Raw genomic sequence first — 21161 nt, 5'->3', positions numbered from 1 at the left:
GATTGGGGGACATCCCAAAAGACTGGAAGGTGGCCAATGCCACCCTATCCACAAGAAGAGCTTAAAGAGGGACCTGAGAAACTGTAGGTCCATTAGCCATACTTCAGTCCCTGGGGAAAGTCACAGAACTGCAGGGGGTTATCACAAATCAGATGAAGGATGTGATGGGGAAAAGCCAGCATGGATTCACTAAGGGCAAAGGGACACAAGTGCTGAGCCCACTGCTGTTCAATAAATGGTCTGGAAGACAGAATCACATGTACCTGATGAAGTTTACCAATGATACCAAACTAAACAGAGCAGCAGACACTTCAGGAGGAAGAGCCACACTGCAGCAAGACCTGAACTGGCTGCAAGAGTGGGCTAACAAGAACCTTATGGAGTAAAACAAAAACAAGCAAGGTCTTCCTGACTGGAGCAGATGGCCCTTGAGGTGTCTTCCAACCTGGAATTCTATGATTCTGTGAAACAGGCCTGGAAACCTGGGGTGCATTGCACAGCTCACTGATATCAGTGGAAAATGCTTCATCTGCACTGAGCCCTGCTGGGTTTTGGAAAGTCATTCCAGGCTTGAGAAGAAAATGCAGCAATGATCAGAGATAACCTCAGTGACAGCACCCAACGTTTACTTCCTCTCACTGTCACGCTACATTCGCTTGTTAAAATTATTCTTCAAAAATCTCTGATAATGGGTCCCAAGCACTGTGATGCTGCCACATACAGCAAGAAGCCACCCCCAAGTCCAGCAGATCCTTGCACAGAGCAAGTGCCATCCCTTAGTTATCCAGCAGGGTGGGGGAAAAGAACCCAAGCAACTCCCCTGTCCTGCCCAGCTCCAGTCTCTGCTTCCCCCTTCATCCTCCTCCCAAGACCATAGAAAACAGCAGAGCACAATCCAGACATCAACCTGTCAAAGCCTGACCTGCCTAAAACACTTCTCAACAGAACTCCTCAGCTGATGGTAAATGCTGGTAGCATCACATGGGTTTCCTTGGATCTAAGTGAGTTTTTGATTATAACATTATCATGTTGAGTCCCAATAACCAAAACCTGTGTGCACCCATGTCTTGAAACAAACATGAGCCTGAATGCTACACATCCTCAAACACAAACCATTCATCACCCCTTGCATCCTGTCTGCTCACAACTTTTCTAGGCAAATCCAGGAATCTTTGTTGAAATAAGGTTTTAATAAACTCACATCTACTTAATGCTTTATCTGACTTGGTTTTTACATTGCTATTTAAACACCTCTAGGTTTATATTGAATATTATATTTGACTAAAAATTGAGCACCATTTGTTTGTAAGAAAAATTATTCAGGCACACAGAGAAAACCTGAGATTAACATCAGTGGAGCCAAGAGGGAAAATGTTGGGGATTTTTGCCACATTTTTAACACAGCTATTTAGAACTTGCCAATACCTTTAAATTTAACTTTAAAAAATAACTTTGTTATCATGAGCCATGACCAAAGTCACAATATATAGTTTTGCTTTTTTTGTCATTTATCCATCTGCTCTGAATAAACGATGCTACTATTATTAAGTCTAAAAATGCCAAAATACTGTGCAGACAAACCATTCCTGGTAGTTTCCTACAGAGGCCAGGCTGATGGACACTAGGAAAAACAACAACTGAAATACCCAGGAAAGCCCTTTCCTGTTTTTCATATTTGTTCTGGCTGCTTTTCCCACTGTATCACTTTCATCATTAGAGCTACAATGCAGAGCTACAATCCCTGTGCAGGATTACAGGAATTATCAGACACATGCAAAGGACCTGCACAAAATAACACAGTTAAAAAGTAAAACTGGACATTTTAGAGCCAGAAGTAGAGAATTGATGGCTGATAAATACTGAGAACAGTCCCAACATAATTAATGCAGGAACAAACACTGCAGATGTACATCAAATTTACAAGTGAGATTTTAATTATTTCCATCAAATTTTAATCACTATCTCATTTTTTGAGGTTTAGATTAGAAAGCAATCTAACTTTATATTCCTCTGCCATATTCTTCAGTTTTGCTTCCATCTCAGCCCTTAGATTTTGCATACAAACAAAGCACAGTAAGGAGAAGCTGGGAAGTGAAGCCTACAGCAACATTTACAAATTAAGAGCTAAGTCAGAGATCAGCTACCCCATATACACAATATAAATTTTCAGTTTTCTCTCTTCATTAGGATTGATGACGCTGCTGGAAAATAAGGAGCACATAATACCTTTTATGGGAATGTAAAGCACAGATGAATTAGCAGAAAGAGAATGCAGCTGAATCAATTTCTCATCTCAAGATGTAATGGAGGCAATTTCTTGAACTTTACTATGCTTGTAACATATTGATCAGCAAGGCTTCACACTGCAAGTTAAAGTAGGTATTTTCCCAGGAATAAAATGGAGGATGGCAGTAGAACTCTAGGCATCACACCAAAGACAGGGATTTTTTCCAGTCATGTTACACTAAAGAAAAATCAAAGTTTCCATGTGCTTGCATGTTATTGCAACACATGAGAGGAAGATTTATAGATGGAAGCTGAATTAATCCTTCAGGAGCTTTCACAAAGCAAATTTAGAGACAGGATGGGGGAATGGTTTCTAACTGAAAGCAAGTAGGGTTAGATTAGATATTGTGAGGGTGGTGAGGCACTGGAACAGGTTGCCCAGATAATTTGTGGATGCCCCACCCCTGGAAGTGTTCAAGGCCAGGCTGGATGGAGCTCTGAGCAAGCTGGTTTAGTGGGAGGTGTCCTGCTAAAAAGCAAGGCTGACTCCCTCTATCCATGCTAGACAACACAGCACAGTGACCCTGGGTGAATCTGTGAGCACAGCACACAAACTGCACGCCAGCAATTCCCCCAGCTCCCACCTCTGGCTCACAGGTACAGACAGGACTCATGTCTGGGCACAGAGCACACAACAGGGCTTGCAGCATCATAAAGTCACCCCAAGACACCATGGCAGGCAGGCTGGAACTGGATGACCTTCAAGGTCCCTTCCTACCCAAACCATTCTGTGATTCTGTGATTGTATAATTTACTTAAATGGCATTAACTTCTGCATCACCTGATATTACAAACTTAACCAGGTGGGAATTCAGACTTCCTGCAGATCACCAGAGCATCCAAAACATGATTCTGAGAATATACCAAGAGGAAAAAAAAAATCATAGTATTGAAGAGCATCTTCTTATCTGAACTGCTTGGTTATGATGAAACAGCATTTAATTAGTATTGCAGCAGGAAAAGTCAGCCATTGTAAGATAAGAAACATTAAGAACAACAGAGCATGTGTATTAAACAAGCACTACCAACAAGGACTGTAATATCAACTGGCTAAATCAGCAACAAAATAGTTACCACTACCAGAATTAACATCATCAATCATATACCATTACTTCATTTAACACAACTATATCTGAGCAGAATCTCTCCTCACATGCTGGAAGTCCTCTCTTAATCATCAGCCTCATGAATTTTCTTTCCCTGGTCCATGTTCAGCTTCTTGCTTGCACCTTCCTAGAAAAACTCTAGGAATTCAAATTCTCTTCTAAGGACAGGATTCTCCATGCATGCATAATTATTTTTATGTGCTCATTTCTGCATCTTTGAAATGCTTCAGGATTATTGCATGACATTTATTTTCAGAGAAAATTGCTTAGACAGAAGAAGCATCTTACAGATGAGACTCTATTCCACAGATAGATCACAAATTCCAAAATTTATTAGTTTTCCACGTGCAGAGCCCAAGCCTCCACATAACACATATAGCACAATGTGAAATCATTTTTAAAGTGTCTTGAACTTGAGCTACTGGTCAGCTTCATTCCTGCCCACAGAGCAGGTGGGTGCTCAGCTAAAGGAGACCCCCAGTTACAACACAAGGTGTATAACCCACGAGGTGCTGCCTTGGCAGCTGCTCCCCAGCACTGGCCAGAACACAACCCAGCTCCCTCCAGCAGGGCTCAGCTTGGCCCACACAGCAGAAAATTCCCCCAAAACCTCATACCACATAACCTCCTCTTGTCTTCTTATTGAATTCAGAGAGCAACCTGAGCTGCTGCAGAACCCATCATCTTCCCTTTCACAGCTCTCCTGCTCACCTCTTGGAGGGACAGCAGATGCTCACTCCTCATCTCTTCCTTTGTGACATCCATCATTTTTGCAGGTCTCTCCTTCCAGACCAAGGACTTCTGGTGGCTTTTTGTCACCCCACACTTTGGATTTTTCTTCTTTCTTATAATACTTTGTGGACTTGGGGGAGATGAAATGGGAGCCAGGGAGGACCAGAGCCACACATGGTATTGAAGACAAGGAAGAACCACACATTTGCATAGCAGCACTTTCTAACTTTTGTTTTCTGCCCCTCCACTAACAAGTACTGACACCTGTTTTGTCTATCATTTCACTGCCATTTTTACAGGGCAACCACTAAGTCTCTTCCAGAGCAGTTAACACCTGGTGATGCATTCATCAGGCATGAACTGCATTGTGACTGCCCTCCTCCTCCTCCTCCATGCATTGCTTTCGTTTATCTACAGGCAATTTCCTCCAGCAGTTTATCATCCAATCATTCAGTACAAGGTGTTCTGCAACACATTTCAGCCAGCCCTTCTTTTCATTATTCCTAATACCTCAAGCCCACATTCCTGCAAAATTTCGGTTTCTTACTGAAAACTATGAGGCGATTAAAATTGTTCAAACAAAATCGTTGCCAAAAATGACATCAATAAACAACTCTGTTTCCTTGAAAAAACCTCAAACTGCTCTTTCCCTTTCAAAATTACTATAAACCAGCCACTCTCCTAAAGGAAATTCCCCAATCAGTCGAAAAAAAATTCTAAGTGGGCACTCCTCAGAATGAGCTTTAGCCCTAATTGTTCCAGTTTGGCAGCGTTACGAATATATCACAGCAAGATCATGTCAACAGCCTGATAACCTGGTGTTTGGACCTCTCATGCCACACTAGCATGACAACCCTGCCTTAGAAGATAGAGCAGGAGCTCCACAGCTCAGGAAACAGCACTATGACACAAAAAAAAAAAAAACCCAACCTGAAACAAACAAGCAGACAAACCTAAAAGTCTAACAGCTACTTCTTGGCTCCAGATCTTCCCTGCAGAAGGTGGGTGGGGGAAAAAAAAAACCCAACCCATCCCACCCCTCTGCAGACTGACTCCTATGCACTGCCAAGAATATTTTGAAAGACACAAAATGCATGATAACTTTTCAACTGAATATTAATTTCTGAATTGAAGGGAAGCATCTTAAGGGCGAGTGGGTGTGAGGAATGATTCCTCCTCGGCACTGCTGTGCTATTTATTAAAGGCTGTGAACACCCACGAGAATCCAGCTCTGCCCTTTGCACTGTACACTAACAAGCTTAGGTTAGCCACGCTCACAAAGCACATGAAGCTCTGCTTCAAATGATCCCTTTGAAAGAGACAATTACCAGACAACTGGAGATTGGATGACCATCAGAGCTAATTAAATTCTTAAATCCTGTTTGTATTTTTATCCATATCTTTCTCACCATTCTTGCTGAGCAGGGGAATGGGTTGGCTTGGGAAGCTGAGGGAACAAAAATATGCCTTTCCCACACCCCCAATCCCCTCCAGTTACAGATCTGTTTGGAACAAAACTTGCGACATGAAATCAATGCAGCCAGTGCTGGAATTCATCTTATTGTGACAGAAATATTCCATTTTCCCTAGCTTATATTTTAAATTGCTTTCTGATATACCAGGTTATTATTTTTTTTAGCCTCTTTCGTTCCTTACATAATTAAATGCCACGCCATTCAGCTTTTACAATTACTTTCACTATTTTCAGAAGAACATTTCTCAACTTTCTAAGAAGAATTTATTCCTCACAAGTATTAGCTCCACTGACTATTTCCTTCTTCATTACATTAAAAGCTCTTAGCCATCCCTGTAGTAATCTTCTCCCTAACACAGACTTTCCTGTAGGGTGGGTATTATTTTTGTCAATCCTCTGTTTCCTTTCCAAGTATTCCACATAACCAGAAGTAGCACAGAAGAGGGGAAAGGGCAGTGCTGTTTAATACCTTGGTGCCTTCAGTTTGCAAGCAAGGAGAAAGAAGGGCTAGGTGCAATTTATGGATACTGTTTTGTAACAAATTCAGATTCTGCATTTAATACTTTTAAAAATAACAACAATACTCCCAAAAAAGACTCCTTGCTAAGCTATGACCGTTTCACCCATTTACCCTCCAGGTACAGACATGCAGCCTCTGAAGCTTTGAGCATTGGTTTCTACAATTCCTCTTCAAAGATGAACTCACTTTTGGAGCAGGAGTGCTCCCAGCCCTGGAACTTCACCTTCAAAGCACACTGAATGCAGGTCCAGCTGCACAACACTCTCTCCAGTTTGCCAACTTGTAACAAAGTAGGCAGAAAACCTTAAAGAGATTTCATTCTGCAAGAAGCAAGTTCATCCTTAATGCTTGTTTAAGAGAAATATAAACAAACCCACACAGATTAGAGTAATGCCTCCCTTCCTGGGAAGACTAAAGATAATTATTTGGTGAGAGGGGGTTTATTTGTTTCGGTTGGTTTGGGGGTTTTGTTTGTCTGCTTTTATTTTGTGAACAGCTTTGGGGTCAGGGTGAGAAGGAGAACACAAGAGCAAGTAAGAAAAGGATCTTTTGAATAATTTAACAGCTAAAGCTTTATTTCTGACCAAACTGCCATCTTGTTTCTTAGTAGAACAGGAGGAAGGAGTTCCCAGTGAGAGCCACTTCCCTGTGGCAGGCACAGTAGAACACTACAGCATCTTCTCTGGTGAATTAGAAGCAGGAAACACTCAGAAGATGATGATAAACTTGCTTGTCATCTCTCTCTGTCTTACCAACTGACCAAGGAATGTTTCAGGATTACTGAAATATTACCAAGCATCGTGCCTCCCACTGAAAGCAATGTATGCCCGACCTTTCCATACGATTTTCAACTCTGTCACAGACAGAGCTGGAATTACTGCCCCAGACAATTCAAGAGCCAACAGGCTCTGCCCACATTTCCCCACGATCCCACTGGCACCCTGACACAGTTTAACATGAAGGTGAAGGAACTGGGGGCTCTACAAAAGAAGCCAGAAGATAACGTCTCATTTCACGTCCAAATTTTGTCTGAGGTCACCATGACCTGAATCTAGCATGAATTATGCATAATCACCCTCCAAGCAAGCAGATCTATGCCAACTGAACTTCCTAAGTTTTGGCTAAGTTTTGGGGTTTCCTCTCTGGAATAACTTTCCACAGCCTGCCCACTGGTTTATCCCTCCTTTAGATGTCAGACTCCAGCTAAATTCTGTGATTTCCCATCTGCTGTCATTTAGAGAAGCCTCTATGAATTATCTCTTTAAACAGTCTGCAGAAGACCTCCAACACCTTCAGAGCAAGCTCATATCTTTAAACAAGGCAGATAACACGATTAGCACAAATCCTGTTTGGAGCAGTCTTGCATTCAGACACGCTGCTCTTCCAATCTGGAACCCCACAGGCCAGCACAGCACACAGAACCCCAGCACCACTTCACAGAGCTGGCCTTAACTTTTCAGTCTGTTCTCTGCCCCTAAAAGACATCTCAATGTACAAAATTTGTACATCAACATTTATTATAAGTTTTTTTTACATGGATATTAAGTTTCAGAGTGTGCTATCTGGAAATCTTGGCTTCTCCGGATCATGCTTTTAAAGACTTACTCTATAATTCTCCTATCAGTTTGTAGGAGATGTATTTCTGTCTTCTGATTTAGGAACACATAAACATATTTTTCATGGTTATCTTAGCTAAGATTGGACTTGGACTATTTATTTATTGCATTGTTTACATGTACTGTGAGCCACCCGATGAGGAAATGGAGAAATAAAACCAATCTCCTCCTTTAGACCACATAATTTCTGACACCATTTCTACTCAGAGATCAGCTCCAGTTTTGTTTGTTTTACGGAGAAAGAAACTAAGCAAACACAGACTTCAGTTTTTCATCATTTACTGAACCTATGGCATACCAGACTCATTTATCATCAGGCCTTAGACTCAAGTTGAAATGCTAATTACAGACAAAAAAAAAGGTAATGCTTTTCCAATAATTAGTAGGCAAGCAATTCTCAGAACAGTGTTATCAGATTTATCACAGGATTCTGGAAAAAAGATGGTGATGCTGACACACTCGTGGTTTCCCTTCTGTTCACTTTTTATTTACAACAGATTCAAACCTCTGGATTATCTACTCAAGACATCTGATTGGTAAAGTAATTCGTAACTGAGCAGTGTGGATATTCCCCACTGAAGAATTGGGAACTACCGAAGCAACAGTGGCTGCAAGCAGTACAACCAGAGGATGGAGAAGCAATTCCATGGACCTCAGGCATTTTTAGTTCTAACTGGAGTTCATGACCGGAAAATACAACCAAAAATGCAATTTCTAACAGCCCTCATCACAGCAAACACCAGATAACATAACCAGGAGCTGAAGAATGGAAGTGAGGAATGGATTGTGAGTTGATTTTAAAAAAGCTAAAAGAGGAGGTAAAACCAACTTCAGCAGAGACAAAAGGTGAGAGACCACTGTGAAGTGTGCTGATCAAATCAGAAGCAAAAGCAGCTCAGGCAACACCAGCCAGACCTCAGCAGACAGTGCTTCAGCTTCTCTCACCCAGAGAAAGGAGCTCTGGGATCAGCTCTGGGATCTCCCCAAAGCTTCAACACAGCCAGACACAAGGCAAGGCATAGCAGGGGCACAAGTGTCCTGAAATCCCTGCCATGGTGACACCCATTCCCACTCTGAAAGCATGAGTCAGAAGGAAGTGGTGCTACCAAAAAAATTCTTATTATTGTTCTTCAGTCAAAAGACAACAAGAATGGAAAAAATATAATGAAGGCACTGCACATATGATTTAAAGTTGCCTCTGAATACGTAACACACAAAGATTTGTTTTCCTTCAGATGCCAAGAATCAGGCTAGAACAACAGTAATATGATTTTGGCTTGTACAAAACAATGCTTTATTTTTTTAATAGGTAATGGTCCTACATTTAAAAATAAAAATTAAATCCAATTGTCCTTATAGGAGATTTGAAGACAAGCCTTCTGGAAAAGTAGTAACTGCACAAGACAAAAGATAATCAAGAGTACTGTTTCTGTCATGTTCTTAGCATTTCTGGACTGTAAATTCAGGCTATGAGAAAAGTCAGTATCAGATGCTGTACCAGATAACAACAGCATGAATATCTAAATCTTTGAAAAGTGAAGAGTTTCAGTAAGCCTAATTTTAATTTATTTTAAATTTTATTTTTAAAATATTGAGAATCCCTGTATATATTTGATTTTAATTATAGGTTTTTATTATAGGGCATTGCCTTGGAAGAAGACCACTTTACATAAAAATCTTAAGCCATTCTTTACTTCATCTTCTTCATTAATGTCTCTGATAATGTAGCACTCAGAACAGTTTATGCAGTCTCATGTTATCCCATTGGCATATTTTCTAGCAATGCCTAGCTATGTCAAATGCTGCATCTCTCTACATTTTCTACATTAGTTTTAGCCAGTGGCCTGATTTCCACCGGGATTGAGTTAATTTTCTTTCTGGTAGCTGCTACAGTGCTGTGTGTTGGATTTAGGATGAGATGGAATATCATCCCTCTCATTTTAGCTGTTGCTAAGTAGTAGCTCATTCTTAGACTTTTCAGTTTTCACATGCTCTGCCAGTGCAGAGGTGCACAAGAAGCTGACCTGGCCAAAGGGATACTCCACAGCACAGAGCATCATGCCCAGCATACACACTGGGGGGAGGATCACTGCTCAGGACTGGCTGGGCACAGGGAACTAAGTGGGGAGCAGCTGTGTTGTGCAACACTTTTCCTTCTCTCTCATTCTGTTATCTCCCTTTTCCTTATGGCTATTATTATTTTACTTTCTTTCAATTATTAAACTGTTCTTATCTCAAGCTATGGGTTTTACTTTTTCTGATTCTCCTCCCCATCCCATGGGGTGTGGCTGTGTGGTGCTCAGTTGCTGGTTGGGGTTAAGCCATGCCACCAAGTCTAGATTCCAGAGTGGACTGAAATTCCTCTGCACACTGAAAGTGTAGTCTCATTAACTCCAGAGTTGTCTCTCACAGAACCCTCCCTGAGTTCTGCAAGGCTGAAATTATCTTAATAGACCAACTGCAATGCCCTGTTCCTTCAAGATCTCCCTTTTCTGAAGAGAGATGGCATAGTCATCTTCCCTCATAGAGAGACCTTGAGTTATCAAACAATTCTGACACTTTCTGCAGCCCTGCAAGTGTGAGTCATCACTCCCCAGTGACCTTCTGACAAATAGATAATGTTTTCTTCTCAAAAACTATTACAGTGGCCTTGCACTGTACAAACACCTGTTGAAAACAGAGGAGTGCTGGTCTGGTGTGCCTTAATTCCAAAGCCAGCTTCAGCCTCTTTTTGCTCCTGGTGTACCAGCAGAAGCCACAACCCAGGATTGGTCTCCTTCCCCACAAAGATGTCAAGAGCTGCTGATGAATGGAGAAAATCTTTCTGTGTTTGTGCAGGAAGAAAAACACCTCTCTGTTACTCTGTGCACAGGCATTGCTGAGGCAGCTGGTCATGCTCTCTACACTGATCAGCAAACCACACTACAAGCACAGTCCTGGAGATCCATTTGATAAATGATTATGTCCTTTTTTCCAATAGATACACCTGTCCTTGTCAGGAAAACCTGAACATGAGATTCAGATGATTTATTCACTAGTGTGAGCTATGAAGTCCTGAACTGAAAAGTATTTCTTACAGTAAAACATACAGGACCAGTAATATTATCTAGACAACACAGGACGACTTAAGACATGAAATCCTCAGATAAACAGACCTTAGATCTCTCTAATTCAAGGTTTCTGGTGAGCCTGGTGAGCAAGATGTGATTTGGCAATTGTCACAGATACTATCTTTTTCAAAGCACAAATACTGAGTGCAGTCTGTACAACTTCTCCAGTGGTAACAACAGACAGGCAGTTTCACTCTATGGCCTGTGGTTGATGACTATTTCTACATCTTTATGGGGTTACACAGTCCATTCAACCTGAAATGGAAATGGTAGTGTAACTCTTGTGGACATGACTTTCTGGTCTGCTATCCCAGCTACAGACCATTCACACAAGCACAAGAATGGTATATTTTATATGCCCACAATAAGAGAACACTGAGCCACTGAGAAGTTTCTGGTTCATGTTACCTGAACAATTCTGTATATTTTAAATCACCATCACCTATTTCTTCTAGATCCCACTTCTACTTCTCAGCTTCAACAGGCTCTTAACAACAAGATGATGCTCAATAAAAATAGAATCTTTGGCAAGACTTTGGCAAGTAGGCTCATTTCCATCCCAATTTTAGCCATATCCTCAAATGGATAAATTGCCTCAGTTAGTATCAGAAGGAAGTTGCCCTGGACTTGCTAATGCCACGATTTCCAGGGAGTTCCCATCTTTTAGAAGGTCTTAAACCAAAAGACTTTAGCTAAGATGGGAAATCCTAACATAATTCAGGATTTTGATTCCATCCCAGTGCATAAAGAACCACCACAGACAGCCAGTTCTAGGCTCACGGGGCTGTTAGCAACTGCTTTGTTCCTCATAAACAAGGTAAGCAAAGACCCTCTCAGTTCTCACTCCTGAATCTGGTGAAGCAGCAAGAAAAGAGTTTTTGCTATTCCCACCAGGTGCTTTAAAATAAAAAAAAAATCATCTTCCATGTGAATCAAGCAACTTGCAGAATGATTCATGGCTGTCATATCTGAACAAAAAATTACCCCGTCAAGATGCAGAATAAAAAAATATAAAAATTACACTGCAGATGATTAGAGCAAAATGCATGAGTATTATGGATTCTGAACCTTAATGGATGACAGACTTGCTGCATCTCCTTAACATTAGGAGGAAAAAAAATCTCTCTTTGGTGGCATAGCACCAGCCTTTGCAAAAAGGGTAAAAATAACATGCAGCACAAGAGACAGGAATCCAACACATTAGGTAATCTGTGATGAGAACTCTACGAATAAAGCAGATAATACAAAACTAGTTAACTATAAAAAATCCCCAACAAAACAGCCATTTACAGATCAAAAGAATACCTGCCTATGTATTTCAAATTTAAAACCAACAGGAATGACAAGTATTTGCCATTTTAAAATAAGCAAAGAACCAGATACAAAAGAGGATCTGAATTTGCCCAGTCTCTTAGACACATTGGGTTTTAACATTTACAGAGTGCTGAAGCAAACACCCCACCGCTTTTATCTGGATTTGATGTTGCATTTGGCACAAAACTTTCATGTTCAGAAAGAGACTTAGCTTGACAGCAGATGGAGTATTCCATTAAAACATGAGTGGCAACATGTGCCACCCTCCCAGTCAAAAGCAGAAAACCACTTCTCTGTAATATCTGCCTGTAGATCACAACATGCTCACACCAAGCTTGCCCACAAAATATTTTTTCTTTACTCTTGTCCAAAACTGTTCTTCTTGATAAGTAACTAAAAAATTTTATGTGAAAAAAAAAACCAAAAATTAAAACAAATCAAAACGAAAAAACCCCCCAGCTCAAGAATTCATTTATGCAGAAACGTATATGGAAACAGTAACAGCAAGAAGTGACTGCTTCGAGTTAAGGCTAAGTAGGAAGAAGAGAGGTTTGGTTCATTTTATAAAAAAAAAAAAATGGTAATATTAAAAAAAAAAAAAAGAAAAAAAAAAGAAAAAACGGAGGATACATTAATTATGACAGTTCTGTGGTTCTCCTGGATTTCAATTAGAAACCACTTTATTTACAGCTCTTGGCTCAGCAGCAGGCAATCCAAGGAGAACATTTTTTATGGTGCAGTTTCTAATGCAAATAAAAGTAGAGGCAACCCTAGAGTGGTTTGCTAACTTATATAATGAGACAGGAAACAAATGGCACAAGTGAATAACGATCATGTCAAATGCATTCAGGAAGACCACAGGACTCAAATAATAAATTCTCCAACAAGTACATTTACCTCAAAGAACTATCTAACAAAGTTCTTTTTTTACCACATAAATATATAAATACTTTCTGCTAAGATCTCATTTTAATAATAATTTAGATCTACATTCCACAAAAATAAAATGTTGAATCAATTCTCTCCACTCCCAAAACAAGAAGTGACCACTAGAGACAGAAATGTATCTTTCCTGCTCAGAAAGATCACATTTACTGACTTCAATCAGACTGAAGACCAGCTCTAAGAAGCAAAGCTGGGGTCTGCCCAGGCAGCCCCTTCTGCACTACTTGCAGAAGCACACAGGGAGATGAAAGAAGTGTAGGGAAACCCCTGTGGATTCTCCCACAAAATCCATATGTGGGAGAAACTAGTGCACACAAGCAGGCAACATGCAACTGAATTCCCCCAAAAATGGCTGAAATGTCTCCCTGAAACCAGGGCAGGTTCACCAAGGACTGACCTCACGAGTTCAAGCCACCAGCTCAACTTTGCCATCACAATCCTTTCCGTGCCAGGGCTGAGCTGCAGCCCCTCACAGATGGCACTAATCCCTCCTCAGATGCCACCAGCCCAGGCTGGAGTGACACCACCCTCACCCTTCTGGTCCTCAGTTCACAATTTACAGCCAGAAACAACCAGATCTGTGTGCTCAGTCCAAGGGCTCACACAGGCTCAGACCACATTATTTCTCCCACAGTTTCCCCTTCACAGAGGATCTCATCCAGCAGCCTTGTCCAGCTTGTTATGCTTTTATTCCAAATGTAACATCATAGGGGGAAATTCCTACAGCAAAATTTAATTTTTAAAATAGAAACAAAATAAATCTTGCCTGGCTTAGCTTAACAGCAGTTTTCCAAATTGTGCCAGATAAAGAATTTTCCATCTTTTCAAATTCACATGGCTGTGTCAAACACTTGCATGTTCTCCCAAATCCTTCTCCCCTCCCTGGCTTGTTGGTCCACTCAGGAAAGAACCACCTACATTTTGGGCTACCATCTGACAAGAACACTTTGAAGGAGCTTCTAATACCATAGAGAATTCCTATCAGCTGCATCTATCAGAGCACAGGAGGGATCTACCTATACACAGATGCTGATATGCTAGTAAGCACTTCATTGAAAGCAGTAGGAGTTATGTGTTACTTTCTGCAACCCATCTGACTACAGGACTACAGTTTCAATCTGCATTTTGCTCTTAACAGAGAGAAGATTCTAGAGACAATCTTGTATTGCTGTGGTTTACAAAGGCCTGCATTTAGAAGAACAAGAAATGCAGATCTTTATTTCTTTAAGATGTACCATTCCTTCAAGTCTGTAAAAAGCACTTTGCACTGGGCAAACTATTGAAGCAGGTCTTCCAACCAATGCCTTCATTGTCACCCTCCAAAGATGCCCTACCTGGTAACTGTGGGTAAGACTGGGCAACTGATACCACCACCAGCCTGGCTGTCTCCAGGTTTCCTCTACAGCCAGTATAAAAAAGAAGAAAACAACAACAGAAAAAAAGAAATTATAAGGAAAAAAAAAAATGTTTCTAGAATAGAATGTGACCAGAGCACTGAAATTCAGTTTCTTCTGAGCTGCCCTAAAGAAAAGACCCTTTGTCTTTACTGATTGCAAGTGCAAGTCAGTTGCCTGAGGAAATAAGCTGGTCCAATCAGAAACGTAAACTTAAGACAACTTAGAACATTCCATTATTGATACTTCTGTTTTTTTAAATAAACTGCAGCAGCAGTAAGGTCAGTTAAGCCTTTTTTACAGCTGGCCATTATGAGCATATTAGGGACATCAGCACGTTGCTAATGAAGACAAGGTTACAGGGAAGCAGGTTGTGATGAGGCAGATGCAAGTGGTACAAAACACAGAGGAGGGAAAACTCTCTGCCAAGCAAACATCAAAGAGACAACACTCCCTGTTGTTATTACAGTGATGAACCACAAGAGAGCCACCTCTGGAATTGCATTCAACACTAAAACACACCGAGCCCACCCACCCACCCACGCAGCTGAAAGCCCCCAAACACAGCGAGCTGCCCACCCACAGCACAGCACCTGGAGGAGCACCTCCATCAGAAGGGAGAAGGGAAGGGAGAAGGGAAGGGAGAAGGGAAGGGAGAAGGGAAGGGAGAAGGGAAGGGAGAAGGGAAGGGAGAAGGGAAGGGAGAAGGGAAGGGAGAAGGGAAGAACGTACCAGGACACCGCGGCAGCGAGCGCCGCCGGCGCGCCACCGACCAGCCAGCCCTTCCCACTGGACAGCACTGCCAGGAAAACAGGATCTCAGCAGCCCTTAAAGCCACTGTCGTGTCTGGGAAAAAAAACAATCCTAATGCACAGTACCACTCCCACCAAAAAGGGATTGAGCTTGTTCTTATATAAGTATGTATATTATTTAACACTCGAAAACAACCGTTCCATCACGTCTATGCAGAACCAGACGCGGTGAAGAGCTGAGAGTGGGAAAAAAAATGTAATTTCTACTCTATTGTATCCATCCATTTTGTTTGTTTGTCTCAGGGCAAGTCAAGGGCCCTCAACACTGAGCAGAACAAGGACCACTGTCTGTTTTCTCTTTCTTCCTTTGTTGTTGCACAGGGTGACTGATGCAAGTAGGTGCAAGTATAATTCATACAGTATTTGCATCTATTAGCTGTTATCTCCTTGGACATTATCTTTTGGATCTGGGAAAAAGTGATTACAAAACACCTTAAAGGTGAGATAAACAAATGCTCACCACTATCTTGAGGCAAACAATTGTTTCTGCTTTTGTGGTCATCTGAACAAGTTGCTCTTCCTTAGATTAAACAAACACACGCCGACAAGATGCAAGCGTTGCTTCTGAGGTAGATGTGAAAGAGAAGGCCTAGGTGACAAAAATAACTTTCAAATAGATGTTAGTATATTCACATTGCAAAGAACATAAAAGGAGGCAGGAAGCAGGGGAGGGAAGTGTCTCTCTCATATCATATTTAAGTGACAGTACAAGTAGAAGTGACTCTTTTTCCCTGAACTGCTCACAGATATGGGACCATTGCATAATCTTCAATAATCTTGTAAATTCTACTCACATCTTTTCTGAACCTTACAGGAATTCACAGAATTAAGAGCAAAAATCGTGATTTTTTTTCCCCCTGCCTTATCACTCAAAAGAAAAAGATGCAAAATAGAGCAAGTTTTCTTGTAAAAACAGCTTCGTCCTACTTTATGGACTAGTTATTCCTAACTCTAACCACCTCCCCTCACACAGAATATTATGTAGTGCTAAGAAGCTCCTCCAGTCACCAGCCATGTTTTCACAGTAGGTATAAACAAGCTGGTTTATTGCAAACAGAAATCTACACACGTGCAGGAGAGTGTTACAGCTGCCTCATGGAAGCAGGTATGCCTGGGTATCCCAAGCTTAAACTCATCTGGATGAGTAGCACTAGGAAAGGACACCCAAAAGAAGGGAGAAGAGGAGCACAATGTGGTGTAGAACTAAGAAAGAGGGTGAAGGAAATGAATGCACAAATTTTTGAAATTTTGCCCTGGTAAAATCTTGGAGGAAGAAGAATTTCAAATGACATTTCTGCAGATACAGGGATAAAAATCTCTAGAGATGCAATGTGAAAAGTTATTTAAAACATGAACAAATTTAATTTGATAGTCAGCCTTTCAGTCAACCTATTTTCTGCACTGCAGCGAGGGCAACAGGGGAAAAATATTTAAATCTTAAAAAGATTTTAAATCTTATAAAGTAATATGGAGAAAGGCATTCTTTGTTTCAGAATGTATTATCGTTAAAACCACACAGAAAATACCCTTCAAGGTTACCAACCCTCTAGATGGTCTGCATGACAAGCATGCATCCAATAAGCAAGTAATTCAGTGTCAACAATATATAGACAAAAGCAAGTCAGATTCAATTTTACTTGAAGATGTGGCTTTCTAAAATACCACAGAGAAAAGAAAGGCATTCCTGCAGTGAAGAGACAGTTGGGGCTTTGCATGGCACATTTCAAGAGCAGCAACATATTGCCTTTGTTGTATCAAAAACCTTGAACCTTTTCCAAACTGTCCTTGTCCTCTGACTTTTTTTTCTTACCTGATGTCTTTTCTATTTTTTCATTACATTTCTGATGGTTCTTCAGAGTTTCCCAACATTATCCTGAAGGACTTTTTAAAATAAACCCAGAATTTGCATCAACATACTCCTTAGTCCATGTCCAGGCCCCTTTGATATTTTTCATACCAGTACTGCCTTATCCCAAGCAGTCCCTGCAGCAGATGCAACCTGTGCTCTCCACCCAGCTGCACCACTCAGATTGTATCCCTGCAAACATCCAGCTCAAGAGAAATAATGATTTCCATTTGAATTTAACTTCCTCTGAAGTGCCTGACGTGTCTTTCACAATCAGTTTTCTTTCCCTGGTCAACAGCAATCTATTGTGCAAGTTTCTGAACCTAACTTTAAGAAACCTGAGAGGCCATTAAATGCACCAATCACATGGATATATTTTCCTGATTCAAGTTATACACGGGAACAAAATGCCTAGCAATGCTTTAATTCACTATTCTGCAGACTTTGGAAGAAGCTTCCTTGCAATTCTGTACAAACGCACACTGCAACTTTTCTGCACAAGTAATGCATAATTCAGAAATAACACGCACTGGAAAAATATTTTTGAACACCTAAGTAAGTGCATGGTAAAAGCATGACACTTCCATGATTTCTGAAATGAAATTCAGTATTGGCTTTCAGTCAGATCCAGTGTCTCCTCCACAATCTTACCCCCTTACAGCACAGGTTTTTAGTGCAGAGCTCACGGTGTTGTTTGAGTGTACATTATGTGTGTGTGCATCCCTGCACATCTGTGTAGCATCATTTTCAAAGGGTCTCTGAGGAGGCATATTTACTTTTTCCTCAGGGGAAAGCCATGGACTGGAAAGAATAAGCTCTTGCAGTATTAAGTTATTTAATACTTCAATGGTGTAACAGATTAAAAAGACCAAACATAAACTGAAACTTACACAAAGACCTTTTCTTGCAGTGGTTTTAAGGTAGAACCAAAATTCATTTACGTCAATGAAGCCCTGAAAGTGAAATCTACATAACTGGGTCAGAAACTGTGTCCTGGGGAGAAGAGTTGTTATTCCTTAACTCCTAAAGTTTCTCTGAAGTTCAGGAGGTTTCTCTGTAATGTTTCCTTCAACAGATGTCAAAATCATCCTCAGATATTGCCACCTTACCCTAACCCAAACAGAACAGGCAAAGGGGAACCAATCCCTATTCACAACCACAGATGCTGGGAAATCAGTGATGTGAGCTACAAAGGCTCCCTACCTTTGAAATATCAACCTGAAAAAGATAAACTGGCACTACTGGGTAAACTTAGTTCTAGTCAAAAGTCTGGTAAACCCCACATGACAGGCAGGACAGAAACACACATCTGCAAGCCAGGGCAGAACATCATCTGTGTTAAACACCACAAGGGTCAAGGTCTCTACCTTGACAGCAGAGCACCAGCACTTAGTGGGCTGGTGGCAAGATAGAAGAAGTGTGACATTTCCTGAGGATTCCAATATTTTTGTAAGCCATTAAAAACTCAGATAGATGTCCTGGCTTTGAGTGACATGCATGGAAAGGGAATCTTTTCAGAACAAGGCAAGGGAGGAAAAGCTGAGGGACTTGGTACAAAAACCAAAAAACACTCTCCCCACCCCAACACCCAAAAACCCTGAACCACAGTTTTCCTTCAGGTAGAAAATAATAAAGCAGGACAATTTCAAACTATTTCAAGTGACAGTAAGACAGAAAGAGTTCTCTGCATCCAAAACAAAGTAAGCCTATGCAAAGATTCAGGATATAACAAAAACCAAGGCAAACAAAGGCTAGAGCAAGAGTGTCCTGAAGGTGGAAGAGCTCCAGACTTCGTGCACACAGCTCTAATATTTCTGACAAAACACCATTTTCCAAGCCTAGTTTCTCCAACAGATAAACACTTCCATACTTTTCTCTTTGCTGTTAATGATTACTTTTGGCTTGTTAACCTACGTATGGATTCAAAGAGGCTGGGAATTCCACTTGAAACAGCATTTGAAAAAATCATTTTATGCTGCTAAGAAAATTGAGGCTTGTTAAGGAGACCATGCATGTAGATTTGAAAGCAGCAGAGCGACACAGAAAATGCATGAGAACAAAACAAATAGCTTTCCAAAAAAAAAAAGGGTCAAAGGAGGGATGCCCTCAGCTCTAACCAGTATAGTAGGGTATCATATACTCTTGAATGAACTGAAAAACAGGAAGGCAACACCTTCTCTTCCCTCCCCACCAAAAATCTAAACAGCCGAAAAATCCCACAGATGACAGAACTTACAGTTGCTCAAATCCAGAGAAGACTGGAAAGAATTCCACATGAACCATGCAAGGCAAGACCAAGGGACAAATTAAATTCACTGCAGATCAATAAAAAGCAAAGTGCATTTAAATGAAAAATGTGAAGCACTCAAAACTGATTGCTGGGTTTAACAGTTCTGGAGTAACTCAATATTTGAATCAAGTGTTCAGCAAATAAAGGAAACACACTGCTAGATATACAAGGATACAACTCAGAAATATTATTTTTTTTCCATTTTCAAAACGAAAGCATTCACATGATTATCTAAAGGATAAGACATACAAGACTTGTGCCACAGCATAAATCAGAAGCGTGTTCTCCATCAGAGTGCTGTGTTCAGCTCTTATCATCTGATCTCTTCTTGAGATAACAGATGTAGTAAAAGCCTCAGAAAATGGGGACAAGAATAATTTGGAACAAAGACAGATTTCTGTACAGAAGGAAATGGAGAAGCTTGAAGCAACCACACTAATGGGAGATGGATAAACTACTAAGGATGTAAAAAAAAAGGAATTGTGGTAAAGACAACAGTGCTCCTACACGTTCTTGTCATCCAGAAGAAAAGGCATTTTTTAAACAGCAATACATTTAGTGCTGCTAAAAGGAAATGTGTGTTTGTTTAGTTGGTTTGGTTCTGTGGCAGCACTCTGTTGATCTAGTTTTATTTTGTTTATATTCAACATTCAATTTGCACAATATTTTGCCACAAGCTACGACGAAGATCTCCGAAAGATTCAGAGGAAGATTAGAATTTTATGAAAACTAGTAATCTACTTTAGGTAGGGAAAAGATCAGAAATAGCAATCTGTCTTCTGTATTTGTAGGAATTAAGATTTTTACAGTACAGGACCAAACTGACAGAGAAGAAACAGAATTTCCCCTTTGGGCCTTGAACATACCCACCTACCTCAGAAGAAGGGACATGTTAAGAATGTCAGATACAGCCCTGGCAAAGAGCAGGCAAAGGACACACACACACAGGTTGCAGAACTGGTCTATTAAGACACCTAATCCTCTGCAGAGTGGTATGCCCACATGGTGAGGCAGAGGAATCTGGGAGCAGAACACGTGAAGCTTTGCCACCAGGCTTTCATCCCAGGAATGCTGCACGCAGGGTACTCGCTCGTGTGCTCTGTTCAGACGCAGCCCTTGTAAGGTTTGGAACACAGAACTGCACTGATTTCTCAGCACAGAGGAGTGACACACTGAAGAAGCTGCTGGGCTGCACTGGGACAGTGCCATCCCAGGGGTCTGGCACAATCTACATCCTTCAGGCACCATTCCTTGGCAGTGCTCACGGAAGCGCTCGTACGCGAGCTATTTACACCGGGAGCAAGGTGTGTTTGTCCTGAGTACTACAGCCCACACTCCTCACCAGCTCCTTCCTCAGTGTACGAGCCCTGTGCTATGCATGACAGCATGAGATATTTTTTTTTTTGTATCTAGAAACCACCCCAGAACTAGGTTAGCCTGGCAGGCTTGCAGCACTTCATTTACATATGAGTCAATCCTTCTGCAATACAAACATTAGTGATGCATTCCCCACTGTCCTTCTATTTATACTCACAATTTCACCTGCAGGCATCCCGAGTTAATTAAACAAATCAATCCCATTGAGATAATTGTGTCTCAAGCAAATTATCACAATTAGCCTTATAAAAAGAAAATCCAAGCACTACTATATTTCTCCATATAAATCATGTGCTTGTTCCTCCAACTCTAGGTTTGTGGCTATCTAGGAATCTGCAT

At 41.0% G+C, this 21161-nt stretch overlaps 1 protein-coding gene across 4 annotated transcripts in view; it reads right to left on the bottom strand.

Annotated features, from left to right (window-relative positions):
- TRERF1 (transcriptional regulating factor 1) overlaps positions 1 to 21161 on the bottom strand; it is a 96504-nt gene that overhangs the window by 30354 nt on the left and 44989 nt on the right. Inside the window, exon 1 of one of the 4 annotated variants that reach the window (XM_079333430.1) lies at positions 15230 to 15332. The exons of the other annotated variants lie outside the window; for them this stretch is intronic. The gene's annotated coding sequence lies outside the window, so the exon portion shown is untranslated. Of the gene's footprint in view, positions 1 to 15229; positions 15333 to 21161 lie in introns of those variants that run through there. 4 annotated transcript variants of the gene reach the window in all.

This window comes from Erithacus rubecula, assembly GCF_903797595.1.
Source record: "Erithacus rubecula genome assembly, chromosome: 2".
Classification (NCBI taxonomy): domain Eukaryota; kingdom Metazoa; phylum Chordata; class Aves; order Passeriformes; family Muscicapidae; genus Erithacus; species Erithacus rubecula.
The sequence above is the reverse complement of the archived record's forward strand: the minus strand, read 5'-3'. Positions and strand labels throughout refer to the sequence as shown.